The sequence below is a fragment of the Macaca nemestrina genome, chromosome 8, assembly GCF_043159975.1.
Source record: "Macaca nemestrina isolate mMacNem1 chromosome 8, mMacNem.hap1, whole genome shotgun sequence".
Classification (NCBI taxonomy): Eukaryota; Metazoa; Chordata; class Mammalia; order Primates; family Cercopithecidae; genus Macaca; species Macaca nemestrina.
The window spans coordinates 83,594,456-83,608,291 of record NC_092132.1 but is presented as its reverse complement, the minus strand read 5'-3'; the positions used below and the strand labels follow the sequence as shown (position 1 = coordinate 83,608,291).

General features: G+C 38.1%; 1 long non-coding RNA gene across 1 annotated transcript; it reads right to left on the bottom strand.

The window, feature by feature from the left end:
• Positions 1–391: 391 nt before the first annotated feature.
• Positions 392–5,465, bottom strand: LOC105482227 (uncharacterized). The gene is made up of 3 exons (XR_987475.2): positions 5,391–5,465; positions 3,611–3,728; positions 392–962 (listed from the first exon to the last, which is right to left on the bottom strand). It is a non-coding gene; the product is annotated as an uncharacterized lncRNA (long non-coding RNA).
• Positions 5,466–13,836: the final 8,371 nt, after the last annotated feature.

Genomic DNA, 13,836 nt, shown 5'->3' with positions numbered 1-13,836 from the left:
ACAATAATTAGGTCATTCAATGGTGAAATTCCTGCTAAGAGCGGTGACCCAATGACAGACCTGGCCAGTCAATCTGCTCATGCCTGCCCATGCCATTTCTGTGCCAGCCTCCCCACTCCTTCCCTCTACTTCCCTTATACTTGCACTTCTTCCTGTACTAGGTCAAAATTTTGAATTTTGTTTTTTTTTTTTTCCATGTCTCTTTAAGTCTGCCTCGATCCAGGAATTCTCTTGTGCTTTGTTCATATGGCTAGCAGCAAACCTCCCTATATTTAACTGAATATATGCCATTTAAAAAGCATCACTGAGTATAATTATCATGGTGCCTCTCCCTTTTTCTTTCTGCTGACATCTGTTTCAAATCTTCCTCACTCCTAACTATAGATTTCTCTTTAAGATGCTGCTTCAATGTGGCTTTCCTATTCTAGGAACAAATAGAATGGAACTCACTGCATTCTTTTCCAGCTCTTTTGGGTGATGTAGGACAAGGCTGCAGGAACTCGGCTTTTCCAGAAGTAGCGCATGGATCCATATTAGCTGGAGGGTCGCTGAATGGTACCAGGTTCAAATATCGGCATAGCAAAGTCATTATGAGCACAAACTCCTGTGACTTACTCAGCTGTGTGACTCAGGGCAAGCAACCTAATATTGCTGTAGTTTGGTTCATTCTTTTTTACAGTGGTAGATACAATAAAGTAATATGCATCTCACAGGGTTGAGTGGGTGCTAAAAGAGTTAGTAGATATCAGGCACTCCAGAGGTTGCTTTTATACAGCAGGCGCTCAACCTCTGTTTATTACTATCATGTTGCTCCACCAGAGAGTCAGATTTTGTCTCTGGGGTCACTTGGTCCCTTTGCTGTGTGAGACTTTTGTATCTTGGGAGCTTCCTTGACAGGATAAAGAATTTATTTGTTCCTCTAGCCAGTGGGATTTCTGACTCTCCGGGGAGGTGGTTTAGATCTAGGAGTTAACATGAAGAGAAAATAATGATATATTCCATGGAGAAGATCGATTTTCCATTTCAACTTGGAAGACTAACACTCGACTGTCTCACTGGTGGAGGCAGCAAGAGGGTGCATAATACAAACTTTCTGCAAGCCTTGTAATCTCTGACCTCTTGGTACAATGAGAAGGACTATAACGTATTGGATGCTACCAGTTTTTACTTTATGGGGAAAGTTTTTCTTCCCTTTTTACAGAATAGTTATGACTTTTACACTTTGCACCTTCAGAAATCTCGAAGTCAGAAAATAAGCATTCTCTGTGTCCTGTTCTTTTCTTAACTTTATACTATCACTGAATTTTCATTTCAATAGTAGAAGCTAACATTGACCCTTTATCAGGTGCCAGGGACTAAGTGTTACACAGTTAAGTTCTCATTTAATGTCCTAGATAGATGCTTGGAAACTTCGGCTATAAGCAACATGACATATGATGAAACCAATTTTCCCACAGGCTAATTGACATAAACAAGAGTTAAGTTTCTATAACATCACAAAGACCTCACCAATCTTCAAAATAAAGACCCCCTAAACACTTCTAACACTAAAGCTAAAATAAATGTGAGCTATACATACATTTAAGAAACATTAATAAAAACAAGGAAGGTAATTACCCAATTATTGCAGTTCAGGGTCACAGGGGGTCAGAGCCTATTCTGACAGCTCAGAGTGCAAAGAGGGAGCTAACCCTAGCCTGGAGGCTATCCTATTGCAGGGCCCACTCATATAACAACACCATGTTGAACAGACGACATTCGTCCAGGACCTGCTACATATTGAATTTCTCTTCTCTTTTTTTTTTTTTTTTTTTTGAGACGAATCTCGCTCTGTCACCCAGGCTGGAGTACAGTGGCCGGATCTCAGCTCACTGCAAGCTCCGCCTCCCAGGTTTACGTCATTCTCCTGCCTCAGCCCGTAGCTAGGACTACAGGCGCCCGCCACCTCGCCCGGCTAGTTTTTTGTATTTTTTTTTTTTTAGTAGAGACGGGGTTTCACTGTGTTAGCCAGGATGGTCTCGATCTCCTGGCCTCGTGATCCGCCCGTCTCGGCCTCCCAAAGTGCTGGGATTACAGGCTTGAGCCACCGCGCCCGGCCTACATATTGAATTTCTCATTCAACCCTCCCAATAAGCCTGAAGGAGGTCATATAGCATAGCGATTCACAGTGACATCTCTGGAGTTTACCAGGCGCCAAGTCATGGCTCGCCCACTTACTTGTTGTCTCATGATGGGAAATGTATTTAGCCTCTATGTTTCTTTGTTTTCGTTTCCTCATCTGGCAAAAGGGCTTGAGTGTATTTTTCTCATTGAATTAAATAAAATATTGCAAACAGTTTTTGAAACTGTCATACATATGTTATGATTAAAACAGTGTCAGAAATAGGTCAACAAATACATACCATAATTAGGCAGATGAGAGAACTGAGACTAAGATAAGGTGATTCAGTGGCTCCAGACACATAGCTAGTAAACTAAGGAGCTGGGATTTGAAAATGGCTGTATGAAAATGGCTGTACACTGCCAAAGCTCATAACATGCAATGACCTCTATGTCATTGTACGCTATGAAAACCAAAACTAATGAAGTTTTCATTCCTGTGCTAAATAATACTGTGATCAGGCAAAAACAACATAGCTACTTACTCCTGGAAATAAGGCTCCTGAAAGACAAGACAGTGAACCAATTGAAACTCCTTATTCATCAGCAGCCTTTAAGGACCCTCTCCTCACTACAACCACCCATTCAAAAATATTATGACATACACTTTCTTGCTTTGCAGAAAATCATCCAACTCAGTCCTCCAAATGCTATTAATGTTCTCCCCTGACTTCTCTATTCTGATTCACTATTAAAAATGTCAAAGAAGTCTTTTCCCTTACTGCAGCAAGCCTAACCAACTTAGTTTTGTTTGAACAGCAGATTTTTCTGCTGATATTTTGGGAAGTCAGTACTCAACAATACTTGAACTTCCACTTAGATTCATTAAATTCCCTCTTGTTGCTGAGGCCCAAGACCCCTGACTCAGGAGAGGGTGCTACCTGGGGCCTCTGAGCCTTCCACTCAGAAATCTCTCCAACTGTAAGATAGGTGGGGCCTGATTATGTCTGATCTCCTGATTTATTATTTGCTGTTGCTTGAGTTGATTTTCAAATGAATTTATTTTTTCTCCTAGGAATGAGGAATCATTTAAAGAATTTCTTCCCTTAGCTAATTAAATTTGAAATTATTATTCATGGTGAAAACCTGCCTAAATACCAACACTTCCTCCCTGTTTCTTGCTGTCCACACTCCTGCCTTTCTCCTGTGAGCCTGCAGGAGGAAGTCTAGAGAGAGGGACCACACAGGCTCTCGAAGTCCACCTTTCAGATCACTCCAAGACTGATGAGTTCAGGTCTCATGAGACTGACAACTTTTTGACAAACTTTGGCTTGGGATACCTGTTCAAAAACTTGTAAGAACTTTCCATAGTCTTGTCTTTGCATCCCTGAGAAATATTTTATTTAGTTTCTTCTGCCCACTGTTGGGGGTTTCCTTGGGCCTCTTATCAGTGATGACTGGTCTGTGGCCATATGTTACAGGTAAGAAGTTGTACAAGACCCGTTCTTACCGTCTACTGTAGTTCTCATGGGCTCCACTCAATGTGTTTGGCCCTCTGGGACAGACACCTGCTCCTTTAAATCTTTCATTTAAGTGCATATCTCTGTCATGAGTCCACCATGGTCAAACTGAAATTGCAATGATCACTTTGAGAAAATGGTAGCATAAACATGATTGTCTATTAGAGATACACATTAGAACAAAAAAGAAAAGGAAACTTCAGGAGATGATTCTGCCTTGTCTAAGAGAGAGATGACCTTGAAATAGGAGACCTCTTTTTCCTTCGTGTACTGTGCACCTGGGTGACTGTTTTTGTGTATGTGAATATGTGAATATGTGCAAGTGTGTGTAAGAGTATGTGTGCAAGCATGTGTGAGTGTGAGTACATGTGGATGTGTACAAGAGAGATATATGGTTTTTCTTGTGTCTAGATTTTCCTTTCCTTGCAGAAAGAAGTGTAAGTAGCCTTTTACAGAGAGGATTTTATATTAGAAGCCAGTTCCCTCTCATTTCTTCTTTTCTTTCCTTCCATTTTTAACTTCTCTCAGAAAAGTTTGGAGATTGATAGATTATAAATTATTTCTGTATCACACAGAGGTTTACTTCAACTAAGAGAACTCTTTTACCAAATATGAGTAATTCAATTTTAGCTTACAAAGGCTCTACATGTTTTTCTCTGATCTTATTACTATATAAAAAATGTTCACCTAGTATTTAGTTAAGACAAGATTTAAATATAATTTCTCATGATTAAAATTTGAAAATATTCTATATTAGTTCTATGGACCCAATAATGTATTATTATATCCACAAATTATATAACGTTAAGAAATATAAAGTTGTATTTAGTCCAATAAAATTGTAAATGTGAGTATCTTTTAGACATTTAAAATATTAAATTCTTATTTAACAGATCATAAGGGCTTAATGTGTTGGTAAACTTTGTAATTTCTGGATCTTTGGTTAGCTTTAAGACCTTAGACTAGTATAAAATTAAGCTAGTTAATACATGATATATCTATGCCACAACTATTTCTAAATTAAAATAAAAAGTTTAAATATCATTCAGGAAACATTATTTTGGGTTTTATTCATTTCTAATCTTTATATACAGAATACTACAGACTAATAGGGCATTTAAATGCCTTTGAATTACATATATATCTGAATGTGTTTATCTCAAGTTTATTAAAATGCAATACAAAATGTCTACTATGGAAAAAATATAGATAGATATTGCTTCTAGTTTCCCTGTGTCCAGGAAAGAAAAAGTTGATTAGTTAAAGGTGGTAATTAATATAAATGTTTGAGATTATAGTAAATACTATAATTACAGAGTAAGACAAATGAGTATGCAAGACGGTAATATATTTTGTCTGTTTTCTTCTTAAGGGAATTATTATAATTTATTACAATGGAAAATCCCATTAGGCAAATATTATGTATTTTTAAATTTAGTATGCTGACAGTTAACTGCATTTTAGAGCTAAAGTTAATAATTTTATTATCTGTTTGCTTAGTTATATATTCATGTATGTTTAAATGCATAAATATAAGAATATTTTTATATTACTTTTAAAAGTGAATAAATAATGAATAAGATAATGAAAGACAAAATTGAGGACACTCTGTGAATGTAAGAGATCTAAAGAAAATGATGTTACAGGTTTCTAATACCTAAGATGATCTAATAATCTCCTAATGGCCTCCCTGCCTAATGCCCCCACATTGGGGGTTAAGATTTCAGCATATACATTTTGGTCTAATGCAAACATTCAGTCCATAACAACCTTTAAGGCATTTCATCTGTCTTTCACAGATGGCTCTGCTGCAGTATCCTTGGGCATGGAAAGGCCCTTGAAGTTGTTTATTCTCATCTCCCTGACGCTTCATTGTTAGAAAATTAGAACTTGGAAGCTCAGAGAGGTGAAGTGATTAGCCTAAGGTCGCAAAGCTATTTCATAACAAGGATAGAGCTAAAACTCTTTAGTCATTTTATACTCTTACCACTGAGTTCCTTTGACATTGAAGGGGAGAAAATTTTACTCATAAAACTCATTCTTGGTAAGCATTGAAAGTAATACTTTTAGAGGGAAAAGGCCTTTAAATCAGGCTTATTACACTGTCTGTAGTCAAGTAATATAGGAAGGAAGTAGGTTTTTTTAGATGTCCAAAAATTTTAGTAGTGGTGATCAGCTATTACATAGATACATTGAGATTTTACTTTCTAACAATCTACCTTCATATCTTCAACTTTTATAAACCCAATAAAATAAATAAACAATGGAGGCTACTGTTTATAAAAAATTAAGCTGGGTTTTTTTTAACCCCATTTGAAAATCTTAGAAGAAATATCAACAGGATGATTCCATTAATACTCAGTTTTACCTTCAAAATGGAGAATTAATTCAAGCAAATTGTGTAAAGGTGTTTCTTTTTGAGAGGATCATATTGATTTTTACATGAAATGGTTATAAACAAACATTTTTTAGCAGTTTGTACTGCTTTTTATGAATGCTATTTCATTTTGTATTGCTTAAAATGATAAATTTATGAGGCATTAGCTCTGAAAGCCAAGTTAGTAATTCCCTGTATTAAATTCCTCACTTTGTTGATGAGGAAAGAGGATCAGAGAAACTGAAGGACTCACCTATAGTTACAAGTGCATAAATGGTAGAGCTATGTTTGTATCCAGGCTTTACTTCAAATCTGGCCCTCTGTCCATCGCATCAGAACCCATGAACTGACCCAATTCAAACAACTCTCATTTAGTTCCATATGGTGTTACATGTGATCTATTTTTTAAGCAGACTATGATATAATAAAAATGCTTATTCCAAATAATGTGTCTTACAAAGTAGCATCCTTTCCAGAAGAGAATGCCTTTCTCTCCACAGTGTCAAACAACTTCTGGTGCAGCTTCCACAGTAAGTGTGACCTCTGGAGACACAACATAGTCTAGTGGCTAGAGAAGATATTATATTATCTGTGACTATGAGAGACCTGAAACATCTCCTTCACCTAAGATTCTTCCCCAATCTCATAAGTACTTGACTAAGATATATTTCTGTGATGACTTTGTCCAGCTGAAGTAATCTAAAAACCTTGAAGGGCTGGAAATGGTGAATTATTCTTCTGTTGGTGACTAATGCAGTGAGCAGGCAGTTTTTCTAGTTCTTTAAAGGCAGTATCGGCCTAAAAGGTCACGGAGGCTCCCATTAGCAATGGGAGGGTCCCATTGCTCCCATTAGCAATGGGAGGGTACACAGAAGTTAATTTCAAAACAAATAAAGTGGATGGAGCAATTCAACAACAGTGCATTCTGAAATGCAAGTAAATGACTTATATGCTCAAGTGATTTGAAGCATAAGTATTGGTAACTTGTGTGGCTTTTAACCATATCTATATCTGGGAAACTCTCATGTGAGAATTTAATCCATTTATACACAGCAATTATCTTCTATAATACCCTAATGAGTGACTAGACAGTGAAGTCTAGTGGAAAGAATGCTTGTCTTGGTTTAAGAGTTAAATATTAATAGTTGGAAAAAAACTTTTCCTGAGAGTCAGCTGGTGGGAAGGGCAGATGGATTAGGGTGTGTTTATCTGCTCCCTTTTTTAGTTCTGTAACTTTAAGTATGTCAGTAAACACTTCTGAGCCTCAATTTGCTTATCTGTAAAATGGAAATCTCTATTTTCTCACATGATTGTTGGGAAAGTAAAATGTACATAAGTGTACATTGCACATAACCATATAGTATTAAAAATACAAGGGGTTTTCAAAAAGTTTATGGAAATTACTATTATGAACAAACTATGCCCAGAGTTTAAAATTGTTTTGCACTGAAATGAACTTGTACTAACTTGTTATAGCATGTCTGAACAGGATACAGTTTGGGACACTAAGAAAGATAAAACATCAGTCTGAAAAGAGCCCCTATCAGAGCAAGATGAATTTTGCTAAAATTAAAGCAAGAACAAACATTACCCTTGTAAAGATTGGGAATAAGAATGGTGAAATCGTAGTTGCTTTGTGAAAAGTTTATGGGGACAATGTCCCCCCCAAATTAGCAATTTACAAATGGATAACTCATTTTAATAAGGGACAAGATAATGTTGAAGATGAAGTCTGTAGCAGCAGACCATTCACATCAATTTGTGAGGAAAAAATTAATCTTGTTTCTGCCCTAATTGAAGAAGACTGACAACAGCACAAACAATAGACAACACCGTAAGCATCTCCATTGGTTCAGCTTACACAATTCTGACAGAAAAATTAAAGTTGAGCAAACTTTCCATTCAATGGATGCCAGAACCATTGTGCCCAGATCAGCTGCAGACAAGAGGAGAGCTTTCAATGGAAATTTCAAACAAGTGAAATCAAGATCCTGAAACATTTCATTAAAGAATTGTAACAGAAGATGAAACACGGCTGTACCAGTACTATCCTGAAGACAAAGCACAATCAAAGCAATGGCTACCAAGAGGCCACAGTGGTCCAGTCAAAGAAAAAGTGAATTGGTCAAGAGCAAAGGCCATGGAAACATTTTTTTTTTTTTTTTCTGAGATGCTAAAGGCATTTTGCTTGTTGATTTTTTAGGGAACCAAAGAAAAATATCACCTGCTTATGACGAGAGTGTTTGGAGAATGTTAGTCAAAGCCATAGCAGAAAAATTCCCAGAAAAGCTTCACCAGAGAGTCCTTCTCCACCACAACAATGCTCCTGCTCATTACTCCTATCAAACTAGGCAATTTTTCAGGATTTTTGTTGGGAAATTATTAGGGATCCACCTTAGAGTCATGACTTGACTCCTTCCATCTTCTTTTTGTTTCCCGATCTTAAAAAATACTTAAAGGGTATCCATTTTTGTTCAATTAATAATGTAAAGAAGGCCACATGGACATGGTTAAATTTCCAGGCCCCTCAGTTCCTTAGAGACGGTCTAAGTGGCTGGTATCATCACTTACGAAAGTGTCTTGAACTTGATGGAGCTTATGTTAAGAAGTAACATTTATATTTTTAACATTTTAACTCCATTTTTTCATGAACTTTTTGAAATACCCTTATATAATTTATGTAAAAGCTGCTCAGATTATTGAGGAAAAGTTTCACCAAGTTAGTTTTAATAGAACTCAAATAGGAACATTCTCATCTTCCTAAAATAAACATGATAAAATTGACACTTAATCCACCTTTCGCTCTGCTAAAAAGAATTTTTAGACCTTTTGTGTATTTTCCTAACAGTGACACTCTATTAATAGTGGAGTGGAAAAATAAATGAGATCTTTGGTCAGATGTTTAAATAATGTGGAGTGGGTGACTTAATAATTTTGCAAATAATTTTTGAGAAGCTATTCTCCAAAGGCTAAGTGGAGCTCCCTGGTGATGTTAGGCCAGGAGAAAAAGCTTCCAGTAAAGTTTCTTCCTCCCATTTAAAATGAAGCATGAGGAATGTAAAAAGCAACCAATAAAAATATATCTTATGTGGGTCTGACACAATGGCTCACCCCTGTAATCCCAGCACCTTGGGAGACCAAGGCTGGGGAATTACCTGAGGTCAGGAGTTCAAGACCAGCTTGGCCAATACAGTAAAACCCCATCTCTACTAAAAACATAAAAAAATTAGCTGAGCTTGGTGGCACGTGCCTGTAATCCCAGCTACTCACTCGGGAGGCTGAGGCAGGAGAATTGCTTGAACCCAGGAACTTGGGAACCCAGGAGGTGAAGGTTGCAGTGGGCCAAGATCATGCCACTGTACTCCAGCCTGGGCAATAAGAGCAAAACTCTATCTCAAATATATGTATATATACACATATATATATGTTTATATACCTTATGTGGCCAGGTGCAGTGGCTCATGCCTATATTCCCAACATTTTGGGAGGCCGAGGTGGGTGGATAGTTTGAGCGCAGAAATTGAAGACCAGCCTGGGCAACCAGGTGACACCCCATCCCTCAAAAAAAAAAAAAAAAAAAATTAGCCAGGCATGGTGGCATATCAGGCATGACCAGCTACTTGGGAGGCTGAGGCGGGAGGATTGCTTGAGCGTGGGAGACAGAGGTTATAATGAGCTGAGATCGCACCACTGCACTCCAGCTTGAGTAACAGAGTAAGACTCTGTCTCCAGAAAAAAAAAAAAAAAAGAAAAAATATACCTCATGTACCTGAATATAGCCTGAGGTGGTCTGGTTTTTACAGTAGGCTTGAATGGGGAGATTTAGTAGGCTTGAAAGGGGAGATTTTATTCATTCATTTATTCATTCATTCCACTTATATTGATCATTTACTCTGTTTATTTCTACTAACATCTGGAGATACAACGGAAAAGCATGCAGAACCATTCTCATGAAATTTATATTCTAAGAGAAGGAAAGACATTGGCCACTCATCACATGGTAGGACAAATACGTACTCTTCTTTTGAGGTTTATGATTCCCATTGATGCTATCTTGTCAAAGATCTAGAGATTCTTTATCCGAATGGAACAGAAAGGTTCTCTCTTACCTTTGTCTGTACTACCCAAAGGGCTGATTTAGTAGCCAACTCTCCAAATTGTTGGAGTGGAGTCCACTTTAGTGATCTGAATATCCTCATTGGATATTTGTACCTCTACCTCTACTGAAAAACATGAAATTCATGAAAACTTTTATAGATTTCTTAGTATAATTATTTTTTTCTGAATATATATAAGGTAAAGCAGCCACAATTGAATATCAAATCAGCCATTTGAAATGTTTAAATGCTTAATTAACATAATACTTATTATTTTTCTCATTAAAAACTGACATTTTATTATTTGAGAGTAGGGTTTAAGAGTTTTACATTTTAATAAAGTACTTCAGGCCTATACATTTGGCACATTGATGTTTTATATATTTCCCTGTATACCACCATAGTTATAGGTTTGCAAGCTTCTGAGTTGAGAAATTCATTTCTGAGTAGTATTTGTTAAGTGTTGTTAGAGAATAGATTTGAAGGCTATGGATTTTTGAGACAGAGAGTATATTGCAGTGGGAGCTTTATTGAGCCATACATAAATAAGCAAAGGAAGCATACACAGTATATACAACACTTTAGTATTGTTACTCCCAGGAGTGGAAATCGGTAAGGGATACAATTGACTTTACCGAATTTTTTAATTGGTTGATTTACAAGTTATTGCTTTTCATCAGTTGTCTCAGACCCCAGGGTCACTTGTGGCTTCAATGCTGAACTCTCTACAGATGCATCCCAAGCCTGTTTCTTTAGGTCTGTCTTTCTCCTTTGTCCACTCTCACATTTACACTAGATATTTTCATATAGACAGCCCATGGCTGCCTTGGATGCAATACATCCCTCGGCTCTTCATCCCTTCAGTAAGAATTCAGTTTACCTTCCATATTATCATTTTGTTTGTTAATGGTGTCACCATTTATATTCACTTTGATTTGAAACATAAACATTTTCTGGGTTGAATTATCTCTGGATTGCTTTGGCCAGCTAAACAAAAGCCAGGTAACAACAATCCATTTCTGTTCCATTTTTTATAAAACCTGTTCTGCATTTCAGGCCCTCATTGCCTTTGCTTGGAGGATGTCCCTGCTGGTCCTGGCAGCCCTCATACTGCCCAGTCTTTCCACACACTACAGCCCAAGGAGTCATCTTCTGCTTGTGGTTTTGTCGCTTCAACCTTGCTCTCTACAACCATCCCCCATGCCGGTCCTCAGCTCAGAAACCTTTAATGACTTCCATTATCCCTTGAAGTTTTAACTTTTACATCTGACATTCAGATTTTCCAGGATATGGCCTTGGCTGTCAATTCCTCCTTGTTATCCTTTCTCCCTCCCTCTGTTTTCCACAAATGATTTGGAAGTACTGTAAAAACCTCTATATTAAGTGCTGGGGATATAATGATGATCAAGCTGCCTTTGTAAAGTGTGCAGATAAGAGATCCACAGATAAGTAATTCAAGTCAAGCAGGATGAGTGATTTGGCAGGGCAGTGTCGGGGAAACGGGAGGATGCACAGGGAACTTCAACAAATTGAGCAGGCTGAACACGTCAGTGGAAATATGTGAAAACTGATCAACAGAAGAAGGGGCTTGTTCACTTTCCATCTTAGAATGTGTGCTCAGGCTGCGGTGTGTGCGGTGTGGAGAAATGATTTGGAGCAGTGGCTCTCAAACTTGAGTGTGAGTCAGAATCTTCCAGAGGACTTTGTAGAACACCACTGCAGACTCCCTCTCCTAGTAGGTCTGGGGAGACCCTGAGAATCTACAGTTTTTTTTTTTTTTTTTTTTTTTTTTTTGAGAGGGAGTTTCGCTCTTGTTGCCCAGTCTGGAGTGCAGTGCTGCCATCTCGGCTCACCGCAAGCTCGCTTCCCGGGTTCAAGCGATTCGATTCTCCTGCCTCAGCCTCCTCCGCGTAGCTGAGATTAGAAGGGCCCGCCGCCACGCCCAAATAATTTTTTGTATTTTTTAGTAGAGACGGGGTTTCGTCATGTTGGGCAGGCTGCTCTTAAACTCCTGACCTCGGGTGATCCGCCCGCCTCAGCCTCCCAAAGTGCTGGGATTACAGGCGTGAGCCACCGCGCCCGGCCGAGAGTCTGCATTTTTAACAAGCTCCCAGGAGAAGCTGAAGCTGCTGATCCTGGGACCGCGCTTTGAGAACCACGGTTCTGAAGTAAGCAAGACTACAGGCTGCCGGGCCATGCAAGAGGCTGATTGTCAGCCCAGGTGCGCAATGAGGGTGACCTGGACTACAGGCGAGGCAGAGGTGGTAGAGAGAAGTGAGAGGCCTGAGAACGAAGTGGGAATCAGCCACGCCTAGATTTGGGCGTGGTATGAGATGGATGGAATGTGGAGGTGACGGGGAGGAAGGAGTCAAGGACAGCAAACACTTTTTGCCGTAAGACTTTGGGTGGCAGGAATGCTGTTTACTGAGATTAAAAAAAAAAAAAAAAAAAAAAAAAAAAAGTCCAAGAGGAGAAGCACAACTAGGCAGAAGGTGTGAAGTTCATTTTGGGGTAGAATATGCTGCTCTAGTTAAGAATATAGGCTCTGAAGTTAGATTTCCTGGGTCTGAGCATTAGCTTTGCTTCTTCCCAGTTGAATCACTTCAAGCAATTTCCACAACCTTACTGCACATAGTTGCTTCATTTTAACATTGCGACAAAAATAGTACCCATTTCATAAGGTTGTGGCAAGGATTGAATAAGACACTATATATAAAATATTTGAAACCCTGTCTGGCATACAGTTTGTACTCAATATTAACTACTATGAATAATTGCCTTCATATACACTGGCTTTTTCCAAATTGATTGCATCACTCCCTGGAGGCTGCTCAGGCCATGCTTTTCTATCTTTGTTGCTTTGCTTACTGCGGCTCCTTTGTCTAGAATTTGTTTCCACCATTCTGACTTATCTCTATATGAAGTCATACTTGTCCTCAAGTCCAAATAAATGCCGCTTCTTCCAGTTGCCTTTCCAGTTGCCCCCCACCTGGCTCAGTGATCTCTTGGTTCTCAGCTTTTATCACCATCATTATAATTTCATTTTAAAACAAAGTACTTTTAACCTGTGTTTTAATTACTTCTACATGCCTCCCTTCCCAACACTGGCAATGATGGGTTCTATTGTGTTTTGTGGCTTTCATTTATACACTAGTTCACTGTTGAGTCAACTCAGAAGTTAGTTTATAAATATTGTAGGTAGCTGCTGGGCCTAATTTTAACATACGTTTATTTGGATTTGGAGTTGGGAATATTGTTATGATTTTCTTTGTGCTTAAGAAATCACATCTGCATCCATACAGGTGGGTTTATTTGTGGCTTATTAATTAAATAGTAATTCATCATATGAACTGTTGTATTGTTTTCTTCTCCTTAGGGAAAACCATTTTGCCGCAAATTAGAATATTTGAAATCAATACTGCTTCCTAATATGAAAAGACAATCCACATTCAAAAGTTGAATAGGGATATTTCTCTTTCTTTCTACGTATATGCTTTTACTCACACACATGCACACAAACAGACACACACAGGTGCTTTCAGTAAATCACGATACTCAGTTCTGTTTTGATCTCTGCTTCAGTGGCACTTTGAAATGTTCTACATGGTGTATATGTTTTAGTTAAAGACGCTTATTCTTATCACCCCGCTTCACTTCTACCAACTAATATATTCCAGAATGTTTTTATTACAAAACAAACTGGAATAAATCCAGAGCATTTACTAAGAAATAGTCCTTGATC